Source organism: Cydia splendana, chromosome 16, assembly GCF_910591565.1.
Source record: "Cydia splendana chromosome 16, ilCydSple1.2, whole genome shotgun sequence".
Taxonomy (NCBI): domain Eukaryota; kingdom Metazoa; phylum Arthropoda; class Insecta; order Lepidoptera; family Tortricidae; genus Cydia; species Cydia splendana.
Genome location: NC_085975.1, coordinates 19030859 through 19046977, shown reverse-complemented (window position 1 = coordinate 19046977; position 16119 = coordinate 19030859). Strand labels below are relative to the sequence as shown.

At 36.8% G+C, this 16119-nt stretch overlaps 1 protein-coding gene and 1 long non-coding RNA gene across 2 annotated transcripts in view; one reads left to right on the top strand and one right to left on the bottom strand.

Annotated features, from left to right (window-relative positions):
• LOC134798139 (uncharacterized) overlaps positions 1–16119 on the bottom strand; it is a 117137-nt gene that overhangs the window by 60952 nt on the left and 40066 nt on the right. The window lies entirely within an intron of this gene.
• On the top strand, positions 4806–7013 carry LOC134798465 (uncharacterized). The gene is made up of 2 exons (XR_010145184.1): positions 4806–4998; positions 5207–7013. It is a non-coding gene; the product is annotated as an uncharacterized LOC134798465 (long non-coding RNA).

Genomic DNA, 16119 nt, shown 5'->3' with positions numbered 1-16119 from the left:
GAGGTAGAGGTAGAGGTAGAGGTAGAGGTAGAGGTAGAGGTAGAGGTAGAGGTAGAGGTAGAGGGTAGAAATAGAAATAGAAATAATTTTATTCGTGAGCACAAACACAAAATAAAAACTTATACAGAGAAACATAAAAAAGAAGAAGTGCCACGAAATGGTCTCACCTCAGCATGTTGCTGGCGGCTGCTAGCAGATAGCTGATGCTGAACCCTGGCAGTACCTAGTGGAGCTCTGGTTTAATACAACATAACCACACGCTGTTTTGGTCATCGGACTCGTCTCGATGAGCACTTAGGAGAGTAGTACCCAAGATAGAGCTGATGCGTAACCAAAGGAACTCAGGTTTGTTGCAACATAGGCACACGCTGTTTTGGTCATCCGACTCGTCTTGATGAGCACTTAGGAGAGTAGTACCCAAGATAGAGCTGATGCTGAACCCTGGTAGTACCTATTGGAACTCAGGTTTGGTGCAACATAGACAAACGCTGTTATGGTCATCTCTCGTCGCGTCAAACTGCTGTCAAGAAAATTTCATATCTTGCAGCAAATGGGCCGCTGCCGATCAAGATTCGAGTGACGATAACGGCGATGTGGCTACCACTTCTCGAGTTGACTACGGATTTGCCGTGTAATAATTTTCTTGTACTTTGAACATTAATATATCCTGCTTATTAACCGAAAAATGAAATATGTACCTATCTATAGTTATGCGCCACGGCGACAATTATTCAAATTTCGATACGCGTGTGGAAATTGTGCAATTTGTTTGTTCACATGCGTTATGTCCAGGATACTTGTGTTAATCTAAGAATAAAATAATTATCATTCAACGTTGTAGTTTTATTTTGTAACTTTTTCCTTATCCAGACTTTCTCGTCGCTCAGCGACAATATTTTTTCGAATTCCGTAGATTCATTTCCAATGTGCTCGATAGTCGTGTGAGGCACGAAATCTGTGAATTTTTTTAATGATGATGGATAAAAAAGTATCCTATGTCCTTCCTCGGGCCTCAAACTATCTCCGTTACAAATTTCATCGGTTCTGCGGTTTAAGCGTGAAAAGGTAACAGATGACAAAGTTACTTTTGCATTTATTGACCGATAGTTAGGGAAGGTCTTCGTTTCAGAAATGCTTTCATCGTATATCCGGATGTTCTCGTCTACAGGTCGCATTTCTCAACCGATTCTCGGGAAATTTTAAGAGCAGGTTCAAGAATAAACATTTTTTTTCGATTCAGTTTTCGGAAATTTTTCAAAATGGCGGAGCCATGGGGGTTCGGTTGGTCTACAGCTCACAGAGCCACTAGTACCTAATATTAAAAGGAACTTTACATAATATTCAGTGGATAAGCGGTTGATTTTCTGTATCTCGCGACTCGCCCCTGTTTGTCTAGCGACTGGAATGCCTGCGCAGACGCAGGTGCGGGGATGCCGGCGATAATTGCCAATGTAATTATGTGGCTTTGAATTACATCAGTCTACCCATTGATCCGGAGTCTATAGATAACCTGTTTCAGGTTATCTACAAATTACATTTTTTTTTAAACATACAAAAAAAAGCTGGTTTAAAAAATTTAAGAGTCAAACGAAGCTAGCACGCGATGCGTAGAACGCGAATACACACGTTTACATGTAAAACCAGATATTTATATCTCCCAAATCCATCTACTCGCTCTTATTTCTTTGTATGTGTAACTTGGATTGTATGGAAGCGGCTTTTTGGCAGAGAGTTCGTGTGACTCGTAATTCAGCTATTCACTGAAAGTTAAGAGAACGCATGTAGGTTTAATAGCAAATGTGGAGAACACAATTGTCAAGATTAGAACTAGGGAATGCAAACCGGTTTTCAATTGTATGGGAAAACCGGTTATTAACCGGTTAATAAAAACCGGTTTGCATTCCCTAATTAGAACCTCGCAATGAAATTATATGGACTACCAACTTTGCTCTTATACAAATAACCTACTTATCCCTTCAAGAAGGCACGATGTTGATCTAACTTCAAACAATGTCAATATTGAGCAAGCGAGGGCTTGGCTAATCGTTACCTCATTACGTCCAGTCGAAGCAATTGAGCAATTCAAGTGCCTATACGAGTAATATGCTTAATAAGTAATAAGATAATTTATAAGCAGTCGCTAAGTATAGTTCTTATTTAAGAGGGGGCAACGGAAATTTGTGTCCGTTTTTTGAACCTAGGACAACTGACCCTATAGATATTTTTAAGAACAGACTCTTACCAAAACCTTAATAATACCTTAATAAAACCTTAATTAATTAATTATTTTCAGTTTTATATCGTGCGTACATTGCATACCAGAGCACTCATTTGATTTATACAGACGGGCCTTACGGGTACTAATAATGGTGCTGTTCAGCGGTGGCACTCACGGATTCGAGCCAATCTTAATGCAACTAGTTGCGACCAATCGCGCGCGTGACGCGAACTCATCAACCAATCGCGTTGATGGCGTTAGACTGCACGATTGGCTCGAGTTCGTGTACGTGACACCGCTTTACTGGCACCATTTTGCCCGTAAGGCCCGTCTTTACGAAGTAATATATACTTAAGGGGCTACCCGAGGTTTTCATCGATTTTTGACGTTTTGAATCGTATCTCCTTTTTTTGCACTGTAGATAGAATTATAAGACAAACGGTTATCAGTTTTTCAATCTTTTATCTCCGGTTTTGTCCACCGGATTTCGAAAAAAATGAATACTTTTTTTTATGATTTTTTTAAACATTGTCTAAAAAAAGACTTTTTTCGTATCTAGTTTGCAGAGAAGGATCTTACATGTACGAAATCTATATTTTTGGGTTCGTCTTTGACATCTCGAAAAACGTGTCCAGGGTTTTTATTTTAAACTAATTAACACAAAAGTTATGGCCAGAAAACCAGTTTAATAGCCTAAAATTGTTCAACTTTCATGCCAAATATCTCGAAGACAATGAACTTTGAAGTAAATATATTATGGGTAGGGATTGCAATCCGGTCTGGTTTTGAATTTTGAAATCCGGCCGGATCCGGCCGGATTGGTATTGCGGATAAAAAATTCATCAAGTCACGTATTTTATTATGTTTTTTAGCGTTATATGCGAAGTTAAGGATATTTTTTAATAGATTAATAAAACGGCTGTTTTAAGTTTCTAAAATCAACGTTTTCATTACTTAACCACTAAGTCTTTTTACAATAATCAGTCTCACAAATGAAATCTTCTTTTTCTCTTAAAATATTTATAGCCCAACCCACATTTCCCACAAAAAGGTGCTTTCATTTCAACCATTTTAGTTTGAGCAAACAAAATCAATGAACGTGCATACGTATACAAGTATGTTAAGTATACATTAAAACATTTATTCACACAAAACATTTTCCCGCTTTATTTAGTAGCATAATAATAACAAAATAACATATAAATAATAATAATAAGGTTTTTTATAATGTGTTTATATATTTTTTTGTAATGTTTTGTAAGTGTTTATTGTACTTTTATACTCGCGTTGTAAAAACCCTAACCTCTTAGGTTAAATAAAGAGAATAATAAATAAATATTATAGGACATTTTTACACAAATTGACTAAGCCCCACGGTAAGCCCAAGAAAGCTTGTGTTGTTGGTACTCAGACAATGATATATATAATATACAAATACTTAAATACATAGAAAACAACCATGACTCAGGAACAAATATCTGTGCTCATCACACAAATAAATGTCCTTACCGGGATTCGAACCCTGGATCGCGGCTTCACAGGCAGGGTCACTACCCACTAGGTCAGACCGGTCGTCAAATGTCAACATATATTCCTCTAATTACTTTTAATTCGACAAAACATTTAACTTAACTGCTGAAGTGCTGAATCAAGTTTTATAAATATTTATTCATTATATTTTAAATGCAGGTAACACTTATTATAACTGGGTTATAATGGTTTGTACAAAATAAAACGAAAGAACATGTACATTAAATTATAATGTAACAACACAATAAATTTAATATAAACCAATCCAGTACTTACGGTGCACGGAAATCTCAACGCTACGACGACATATATTACGTCGGCTAGAAGACTGGCGTCAACTAACAAACAAGTTGTTGTGTTGCTGTTTGTGAACGAGAAAATTCGAATATTGGCGAGAACGTTTAAATTAGCAGTGTTTTAAGCTGTTATTTTATATTTTAGCGCTTTGATTCACTTTATAAATCATAAATCATAAATCATAAATCATCTCATTTATTCGTGATAAACTATAACATACACAAGTAAAGAAATAACAAAGAAAGTTGAACATAAAAATAAATAAATAGTTTACCACGAAATGGGCCCGCCTCAGCATAAATGCTAACCCAAAAGTCAGCGCTGATCTTCCGGTGAGACCATTTGTGGGTCACGAACGCAGCTGTACGACACGGCCCCATCATAAAAATGAACGCGACTTTGCGGCGGAGAGTGGACGGGCGGACGGGCAATCAGAGGGCCTACCGCGAACCACGCTCGACGTGTTGCCTCCCTGTCACACTTACGTACGAATTTACAAGTGCGACAGAGAGGCAACACGCCGAACGTGGTTCGCGGCAGGCCATCAGCGCCATCTGCCGGTGAGATGTCAAGATGACATAAGGCCATGTCGAACAACACGTGCTGATAAATAACAAGTCCATTAATTTTATTATTATCTTCTAAAACACTAGTATCAGTGCATAACAAAAGAAAGTAAACGTGATTACATGATGGATTAAAAAAGAAAAAAATACAATCTTACAACATAAAAAAAAGAATACTACCTAGGTGATACAAATACTAAAAAACGACTGACAATGAAATAACATAAAGCTTGACTTTTCGTTTTTACGAGTTTTTTACACGAAGAAGATGAATTACTTAAATATAAATATAAATATAACGCACAATGGTGATGCAAGAAGAAATGACAAAGAACAACAGTTTTCAGACGCATTGAGTGATACGTGACTATAGGACAGAAAAGACAGGTAACCTATATTACAATATTATTGATTTGCCCACAAGTATAAAAAAAGAAAAAAAAAGTAAAAGTAAAAACAAGTAACAACCACATAATTATAGGAGTAAGAAATTACACTAAAAGAAGCTAGAATCATGTCTTAAAATCTCCTGTTGCCGCTGGTGTTGTAGTGTACATAGTTTAAGCTTGGCTTTGAAACTTATTATGCTTTGTAGGTTCCTGAGGGGTGGAGGAATGTTGTTCCAGCAGCGGCTTGCCATGTACCTAAAGCTCCCACGAAAAGCTGCCGAAGCATGTTGAGGTGTCACCAACTGTACACTGCAATTACGCGCCCCAAGTGACCTACGGGTGGACATCCATGATAACTTCTCGAAGAGATACGATGGGGATTTGTGTTTTACTACGCCAAATAAAAGAAAAGCCAGATGAAGCTTGCGACGGTGTAGCATTTTGAGAATACTGTGCTTATTTAGAAAAGGAGTCACGTGGGCTCTTGGTGGAATGTTGAAGCAAAAACGAGCACAAGCATTTTGTACCCGCTGAATAAGTCGCTTTGTTTTTGCCAGAAGACGTGGACCATAGACCAAATCCATATAGTTTAATTTTGACAGAACAAGTGTTTCAATCAACTGAGTGCGCAAGGTTTCATTAATGAACGGTCGTATGTTATATAAAAGTTTAAGCCTGAAGAAACAGTTTCTCACAGTTTCCGCAACATGCTTTTCAAATCTGAGTTCACTATCCATAATTAAGCCTAAATTTCTAGCCTCATACACTCTTTCAATGGGTTCACCCGATAACATTACATCTCTAGCAGGTCCTATGTTGCTCAACTGATTTTTGGTGCCGAACATCAGATATTTTGTCTTAGATGGGTTGAGCATAAGACTATTGTCTAGTGCCCAAGATGCTATGTTTGCAAGATCTATATTAAGTTTTTGTATAGCACTGTCAATTTCAGATGGTTTACAGGAAATGTATATCTGTATGTCATCTGCATAAATATGATATTTGCAGTGTGTAATATGAGTTCCGATGTCTGCTGTATATAAAATGAACAGTATTGGGCCGAGTATCGATCCCTGCGGTACACCTCTGGAAAGGGCCATTTTACCTGAGACTTTAGCTGATCCATCACTTAAGCTCAGTTTAACATACTGCTGCCGCTCACTGAGATAACTATGAAACCAATGCAGCGCACTGTTATCAAACCCATAATAACTTAGCTTAGACAGCAGCAGGTCTATATGAATGCAGTCAAATGCCCTAGAAAAATCAAGCAGTACAAGTAGTGTGCACATGCCCTTATCTTGTGACCAAAGTATGTTATCTGTGACATCTAGCAAGGCTGTCACAGTACTGCGCCCCTTCCTGAAACCCGATTGTACATCTGGTAAGATACCGTTACTCTCAATGTAGTCATTTAGTTGTTCACACACAATCTTTTCCAGTATCTTAGACATACATGGTAGAATGCTGATAGGCCTAAGGTCCTTTAATTCAGAGGGGTTAGAGGTTTTAGGAAGTGGGCGCACGATGGCCACCTTCCAAGTGTCAGGAAAAGTGGATGTTAAAATAGAGGTGTTTATCACATCAGTCAGTAAGCCTATAGTATAAGGAAATGTCATAAGCAGCATTTTTAAATTAATTAGGTCATGCCCTTCTGCATTTGATTTGAGTTTGGATATAATTTTTAGCAACTTATTGGAGCTAACTGGTTCAATATGAAATTTCGACTTTGTGTTGTAGCTGTTGAACTCAAAGTAAGTCAACTGAGAAATTGTAATATGTGATGCAATTGGTATGTTTAAAAAATGTTTATTTATTATATCAGGGTCGCTGAAAGTGGATGGCAATTCTAAATTATTTTCAGGCAGAATGGTAGATTTCAGATTTTTCCAAAGAGATTTCGGCTCCTTAATTTTATTATTTATGTTGTGGTTGAAGAAAGCTAATTTTTCATTGTATATGGCCTTATTTACTGTTGACTTTAGGTCCTTATAATAAAGTCTTTTACTCTCAGTCCCTGTCTTATGATAATCTGCGGCAGCTTGATCACGTATACGCATCATCAGTTTCACTGTGTCTGTGATCCAAGGATGTGAGGGTCCCTTTATTATGGATGTTTTCATGGGTGCATGCATGTCAAATATATTGACTATATGCCTGCTCAGTGCTTCCACCTCGTCATTAACGTTCGGCAGCGCAGACATCTGATCCCACAACACACTACGCAAATCATTGTCAAAAAGAATAGGATTGATGTTATTAATAGGCCTGTGCAATATAGTATAGGGCTTTGGTTTGTCCCGCTTAATCGCGAACTCGCACATAACAATACAGTGCCCAAGGAGTGACCCTACATGCTCAATATTAATTTTTTTGGCAATTAAATCGGTGCAAACCACATCAATAAGTGTTTGGCTTGTATTTGTAAAGTGTGTTGGCCCTGTCACAATTTGTGCTAAATTAAAACTGGATAAGAAATGGTTAAACTTTGTTGTTTTAATGTCATATGCAGTTAACAAATTAATATTAAAGTCACCCAACAGAATTAAATGTTCATAACTAGTCAATGAGCTAATGGTGTCAGATATTGCGTCTAGAAAAAGGTCAACGTCCTGCCAAGGTGGGCGATACGCTGTGCCAATTACTATTTTTTTCCCTTGTACTGTCATGTGTATCCACATTTGTTCTATCGTCTTGTGTTTGGGGTCTACGGGATGTGGCAAGTTACGAGCTGTGACATTACGCTTTATGTAGAAGCCGACCCCCCCACCACGTGAGCGTGGGCCCTGTGGTCGCGGAGTGTGGCGCAGCCTACACCCCGGGAGCACAGGGGCCCGACCCTCATCCCCCCCTTTCAGCCAAGTTTCATTAATTGCTAAAACATCCATATCCAATCGAGTGCAGGTTGCTAAGAAGTTATCATGGTTTGTGCCCAACGAACCCGCGTTGAACAAACCTATACGTAGCTTTACCGGATCCGAGACCGGATCCGGCCGGATTACCGGATCCGCCGGACCGGATTGCAATCCCTAATTATGGGATACTATATTGCTTAAAGCCGTTGCTGTTAAATATAATAAATTAATAAGCTACAAAAAACATTAGAAAACTAAGGGATTCAGATCGAAGGTCATAGGGGTGGGGGAGCCCCTTAAGTCAATGTGGGGCCATATCTTCCGTAGCAAGTTTCGCACGACACGCCATATCTTTTATTTCGTTCTATCTCCGGTTATACGCCCCCTCTTGATAAGATGATTTATAAGCAGTCGTTATTGTTTTTGTAACGTTTAGCGTGCATTAGTTCCATTAGAACGACGATATTCCTAATGGATTTAATGTTAAAAGCTTTATAAGCATATATGGTGTAGGAATGCTCATTTAAACGCTAATCGGTTTAGAAGAAAAGTCTAGAACATGTATGTGTCATTCTCAATCAAAAGGATACTTATTGTCGGTGGTCAATAAGGTGCTATTTCCATACAGCTTCAATTTGAAATAAACCTTATGGACAAGCGACAAAGTGGATGAAAACGTCACATATCAGCAAGCCTAATATGGTTGCATTTTATCATGTAGGTATGTCATGCATCATTCTCACACTTACATTTGATATTTTTTGTCGAATTATTTTGCTTTATTGCATTATTTCACGGTTGTCTTATCCATTGCGATAATTTATAAAAACATTAACTCAAAAATTCTGCCGGCGACTTTGCGGGGGATGATGACGATTGATATAATAACTATATGAAATATGATATTGATATTGAAATGCGATGAATGCCATTCTGATTCTGATTCCGATAAAAACTATTCTATGTCCTTCCCCGGGCCTCAAACTAAAACGAGTTTTAGATAAAATTTGGTATCTCCTAATCAAGTTAAGTCGAAGATTGCTCGACGACTGACAACGCGTGCTCCCATTGAAGCTGCTCGTTTTGGAGCGAAACGTCGTGCTATGTTCGACTTAAAGAGTGACTTGTTTTAATATACCTATTTTCCATCACACTTGCTCGAAAAATATCTTATTTCATGCAGGTGTACAGAAGGACAAAGTCCTATATTGTTCCCTCGGGAGTTGTGTTGTGAAAAAAAGCAATAACTCCCTAGGGCGTCATAGCGTTTTTTTTAATTATGTCACTAATTCAGACAAATTAAGTAGCGTATTAGTGTGTCTTTTTAGACGGAAGTTTTGTTATTAAATTCAACTTAGTTATATGGAAGCTGTTAACCTGTATTTGTATTATTAAATATCCATTTAGAACCGAAAGCTATAACTGATCCACCTACAACCGTGGCGCAATCGCAAATTAACTAAATTCTTAACCCATTCTTGACCATTGTCCTAATAGTAAGAAGCTCCGGTAATTGGTACCGTGTACTGTCCATTCTATGGTACACGGGGCTCATTACGCCTAATTAGCTAAGCACGCTAACCGAGCTTTAGCTAGCTGTTAGTTAAACAAAACACGCACGATGTTAGAAGCAGACAAAGATACGGCGTGACAAAAATAAAAAAAAATGTTCAATCATTCTGATCAGGCCACAGAGATTCACTAGCCAAATATTAATTCACTTCGACCATATGATAGTGCACCGTAAGTGGCAATTGTTCATACAGTTAGGTTTGAAATTTGTTTGTTAGCTACAAGTGGAGTTAATGAGTCTCGTAAAAAATATAAATGCCTTTTAACAAATCTGACATTGATGGATAGGTAATGCAAATAACTTATCTACTACTATTTATTTTTGTCTCACAATGAAGTCGATAAAAACTTACAGTCCAAATAAAATTAAACGAAACTTTTAACCACTTTCTTTTTGTACATTTCCGCAACATATCATCATAAATCTTTCTTTATTTAAATAGATAACTGTCTATATTTCGACTAGACGTGATATTGTTGTCGTTCAAAAGATCTTAAGTGGCAAGCATACCTAAACTATTTAAGACTTACCTTTTTAAATGATAACATTTTAGATACACAAGTAATGAATCATAAACTGGTCTAAACGGCCAGTTCTGTTTGTAAACCTGATGATTGTAGACCCGTTACGATTGCGATTTCGAGGTCAGAGCAATCTATCAGTATGGTAAAATGTATCTCTCGGTCTGGCAACACGCTTGGCTGTTTGCTAATATAACTTAAGAACTTTTTATACTTAGGTAAATAACTGACCTCAAAAATCAGTATGAATAATCGGGGTTGCTTTGAAATGAAGGGCCTAGGAGGATCAGGAAACAAATAAAATAAGCTAAAAATAGTAAAAGATGAGGACGAAAAGCCTATAAAGTATATTTTAAGTATTACGCCAAGAATTACTACACCATACATTTTATATGCAGGTAAGAAATGAGCGTTCTATACTTTTTTCTACGGCCAGTGCTTCATAGTTAAAAAAACAGACTATAGACATAGACACGGACGAACCTATTTTCTACTATTACTTTCTACCCACTTCTACGACTACTAGCCCTTCTGTAACAGAAGTACCTATAATACCCATAAAAAACCCTAAATAATTTCCCAGTACCGTACCGTGACGGTCACGGTACACAGTACACGGTACAGTTTATATTATTTCACACAAACATATTTTCCAAAACATTAAATACAAATCTGCTTCTACTGCCCTAGATAGTAAGGTTGATATTTGAATGCAGTATTATTAAAAAGGTTCTATCACGGATGATTTTAACAGTACGTCGCTCGACCGGCAAGGTCGCTTCCTGGTTCCGATCTGGTCGCTTTGAGGTACTGGACCGAATGATTTGATGGTTTTTAACAGAGATATTTATATTAATCACTATTTAATTGGTATATTTCAATGAAACAGTACCTGTAGTGTAAATTTCATTCGATAGCGTGACGTGATATATGCGTTTGCATTAAGTGTCATTTAGTATGGGATTTTGAGTTTCCAAAACGTCTCGCTTGGCGCGCTGTTCAAAATCCCATACAAAAATAGACATAACGGAAACGCGAACGCATCACGCTATGGAATGAAATTTACAATTACCATTAATTTGTTAATGAAAATAAAAAATAGTAAACAAGGCGTTTAAGGACTAAAGCCCGATTTAGACGATGCGAGTTTCATACAGTCGCCATCAGATATATCGGAGCGGCCAAGGTGTTCACAATATCTGAACACGCGCTCTAACGCCCTGACAATAGAGGCGTGTTCCGATATTTGTGAGCACCTTGGCCGCTCCGATATATCTGATGGCGACTGTACCATTGCGGGTTTTGATTGGTCGGTTGAATTGGACGTAATCCACAGTCCGCAATGTAACTAAGGGGCCCACTGATTAACAGTCCGCCGGACGGTATCGGCCTGTAAGTTAGAACACAAATTTGACAGTTCCGAACAGCTGACAGGCCGATACCGTCCGGCGGACTGTTAATCAGTGGGTCCCCTAAAATCGCATGCGAGTTCGCGCGCCGTCTAAATCAGCCCTAACAGATTAATTTGGCATCTAAATATAATGGTAGTTATCGGATTTTTCTCTTATACTACAAATTGATCAATCACATTTGCTGTGCTTTATCGAAAATCTTAATATCATATGTGTATATTTAGCTAGCGTATAAACTGGTCGTTAAAGTCAGATATTTAAGCGACGTCTTAATTCCGGCAATCTATAAACTAGCATGAATTAGCATAAGCCCAGATTTATGGTTATCTTGTTTTATATGTAAATAATGCTTTCTACTACATTGCCATATTCTGTCGAACCTCAGAAATGACGTCTGCTATCAGGTATTTAGTGGACTTATGATTTCTTCGTGCTGATAATTTAAAAACCTATTTAATAAATTGTCATACTGTTCATATACACCGTGTTTTTATTGAATTCCGTTAACTTCGGGGTATAGTTTAGTACGTTTATAAGAACTAAATGGCATAGTTAATTTTCAAAAAAAAACATTTTTTTTTTCTTTTTTGTTTTTTTTTTTGTTTAAAAAGTAATTAAATGTAGCATATAGCGTTGTTGTAACACGGGCATTACATTTAACTCAACCAAACAATTGAAATCTGTGACATATCAATGTCATTTCGTACATCAATTGACCGAGATTGTACTTAAGTTTAGTAGCAAATCTCTTTGAATATGTTCTTTATTTAAACCATGTTTTTCGTGCAAGTACTGCACAATGCGATAAGTAGGGCAGAATACCCCATACCCGTTTAGGGTCTCCCCACACCTATCGACGCGGAATCGGCAAAGCCGACAGTATAAGCTGTGGGGAGACCCTTACGCGTCTACGCTTACTTTTAGAACACCTGCCAAAACGAATCACTACACCTTATAAAACAAAGTCCCCCGCCGCCTCTGGCTGTTTGTATGTTTGTTCGCGATAAACTCAAAAACTACTGAACGGATTTTAAATTTTTTCATGCGGTTTTCACCTATGATAATCGATAGTGATTCTTGAGGAAGGTTAAGTGTAGCAATGTAAAAATTGCAGAACATTCCCAAAAAGCGGAAACGTTCTCAGAACATTCTGCAACATGGAAATTTATTGTTCCGCCATCTTGGATTTTTTCCAAAAAAATTTTTTTCATAGGAATCTAGAGGCCTCTATCTCCCGCCATGCCAAATCTCAGCGCGCTCGGACCAACTACATAAATTAAAAAAAAAAGTCGGCCATTATTTTTTTTTTTAATGCAGTTTGTTTTGTCTCGGGGCCCTCTATGACATTTGGTCGAGCACCCCCCACCTATCACGCACCGTTTAAAAGTTGCCATACAAAATAGAAGTGGCCAGTTTTCCCGCAATTGTAGCATTTTTCCAAAAAAATTTTTTCATAAGTATCTAGGGGACCCCAAGATTTCGTGACCAAAATTTCAGCGCGCTAGGACAAACTTGAAAAAATTAACAAAAAAAAGTCGGCCATATTGAAAAAAACATGGCCGTGTAAAAAACTGCCAGGGTCCCTCTATGACATTTGGTCGAGCACCCCCCCAGAGCACCTAGGTCTGACCGTTTGGACGGGCCGTCATGCATTTTTCTGACCGGAAGCGGTAGACCAAAAGTCGGAATTTTCTGGGGGTAAGGATACTACACCTAAACTATCGTGAATATTCATGGTATAAACTACCGTCAATAAATAAATTCTCGTTCTCGAGAACATTCTCAGAAGTTACCGAGAAATTCTCAAGTGGAAAGTTTCGCAACTTTGGAAAGTTCTCGTGCGTGCATTGCTAGTTAAGTGTATAATTTGGATTGGAACCCGTGCGAAGCCGGGGCGGGTCGGTAGTATTCAATAAAAATCAGAGTAAGAAAGGTAGAAAACTAAAAGTGTATTTTATTCTACCTTGCTAAAATAGCGCACATTATATTGCATACAAACGACTATTCAACAAGCTAATGATGTAATAAAACGTACTTTTGATCGCAAAACTATGCTCATTTCAATGGTTAATAACGCAATAAAATACAACTTTAACCCAAGTAAAACTATGTCCAATTTCAAAAGAATATACGGTCTTAATACATTGCTTCAAAGTAGATATGAAACATTGTATGAGACGCATTTCTCAAATCACATTTAACGAGTGGAAATTGTATTAAAAATGTTTGCGTGAATTTGCTCACCCTAAAGAGCCTAATTTTTATATTAATTAAAAAAGGTAGAGTTAATTATTACCGTAAAACGGGGTCAACAGAAATCGCGGGGTGAATAGAGAAATTTTGAACTTTTTCTTTTAAGTTGTTATATTCAAGTACGTACAACTCTAAACTCAGAGTTTTTGGAATACGTATATAGTAGACTATTTATTCTCTACTTTGATACCAAAAGAACTTAATCAAACTGCCTAAAAGTTAGATTTTTTTTACTCTAAAGTAAAGCTTCGCCGAGGTAAGAAATGAAGCGTGTGTGAACTTTGGTCTAGCGGTAAATGTAGTGACATTAACAAAGTAAAAATTAGCTAACCTGGTAATATAGTATCTGTAGTACCTAAATAATAAATAATATCACCAATTTTCTGTATAATGAAGCATTTTCTTACAAAAAACTATCAACAAGCAATTTTACATGATAAAGGGGTCAGTGGACACGCATATGGGGTGATTAGTTACGCCATAGGGGGTGATTAGATACCACAAAGGGGTGAAAAAACACGCCTTGGTGGTTAAAAGACACGAAAAAACTATTTTGTATCAAATAACTGTTTAACAGATATATTAACTATTTGCCAATAAAGTATCAACATAATAATGACCAAATTCGATGCCTATGACTACTAAAACGGAATTTTTCTATTCACCCCTTTCTTGTGTCTATCGACCCCGTTTTAAGGATATGGCGAAAATAGTTAGTTTTCTTTGATTTTCTCTGAATTGGTAAAGGGGTAAATATTGATTTTACAAATGCAAAATTGAAGAACTAACCAAGACTCAAAAAATGATATCAAAATTTTTGCTTTTATCATTTGATTTATTGGTGAAAATCGTCCTTGAAGTTGAAAATCGTGTCTTTTCACCCCGTTTTATTGTATACAGGTTTATAAGTTACCTTTACTGAGGGATTATACAGGGTGACCTTAGCCATTGGACAAACCCTGAAATCCCACGTAGGGTTACTTCTCAGAAATGCTCTAACGGTAATATTTTTTTAATTAGAACAAAAGATAAAAAGATAAATTATCAAACAAAAGTTATTTCCAATAAACGACAACAAAAAGAAACATACTGTATTAATAAGGCAGTGCTTTTGACAATTTGTTTGAAAATGTGCGGCAATGATGACATTTGTGAAAAGTCAGATTCTTATTAATGTCATAAATAAAAAAGATAATCAAAACGGTCGAAGAAGGTTTCATATTATTTATTACCTCAGGAGCCACTAACACATACAGGTTGCTCCAAAGTAAAAAAGTCGTAATTTGTTAATTTCTTCGTAACCGCTACACCGATTGTTATGAATGTTATGATACTTTGTATACTGGTTCTAAATACCCTAATGCGTATGTACATTTCGGCTTTATCCAATGGCTAGGGACACCCTGTATAATAAGAAAGCCGATGTGTGTAATGACCAAAGCACACGTGTTTCATACGACGTTTTTCAATACACTTTCGAAGAAAAAAACAAAACTTAAGTATATATTCATCAAATATTTTTTTAAACAGTGAAAAACCTACATTTACAAAAAAAAACTTACATTACTGCACTAGTTTGATAATTATAACTGTACCGTACCAGTTCTAGTATTATAATAAAAAAAAACACGGGTTTAAAAGGTATCTACATCTAGGATTATGAGTCTAAAAGCAGTTCAATAAGTTCCATAATATTACGAGCATGTGCGTTGAAAAATAAGTTCAAAATCCTGTACATGTTAATAATAATAAAAACCTATACATTAGAAACGTAAGGGGTCAGCGTCATTACATTGGTATTGAATTTTCGCGTCAGAATAAGCTATAAGAGCTTATTAGAGGCAGAAAACGTCAATTAAACGCAGCGATAGCCGTGATTTAGGGGCCATTCAGCACACAATTAGCTTTCCCCGCGGCGTTTGAGGCCTAATGGCCATAATCTAGGACCTAGATGCAATCCAGCTTTGAAGAATACAACTTGACTTAATGTTACACGCGACGCGCATTAATATATAGGCTGAGCCAGAATATCCAGAATAATTAACTTTAACCATGTATTCCCGTGATATATTGAAGTAAATAAAGTGTTTAGCCTAATGTATATTAGGCAAAATATCTATGTTTATGACAAATTCCAAATTAAACAAATATTTCCCAAGATTGTGTATCCGTCAAATATTATAACATCGTTCGAGATCGCGCTGGTTATAATATTGTTACTGAAAGAAAATCAAGTAAGTACGTTGTTCAAGTAAATCACAACATTAAAATTTCGAAGTTAGTTAGGCCTATGTTAATATTGCATTTGTTAAATAAAATAAAATAGCCTTTTATTTCGACCTTAATTTTTTTTTAAATGGTACAGTTTTGTCATGTTATTGAATATTTGTCAAATTTGTCATACTAGTCAAACATATTACACTATTATTATTATAATTTGATTTAGAATAAGGTTGGTTGTCATTTTTGTTAGAGTTGACATCGGTCGACTTGCCTCCCGGCATA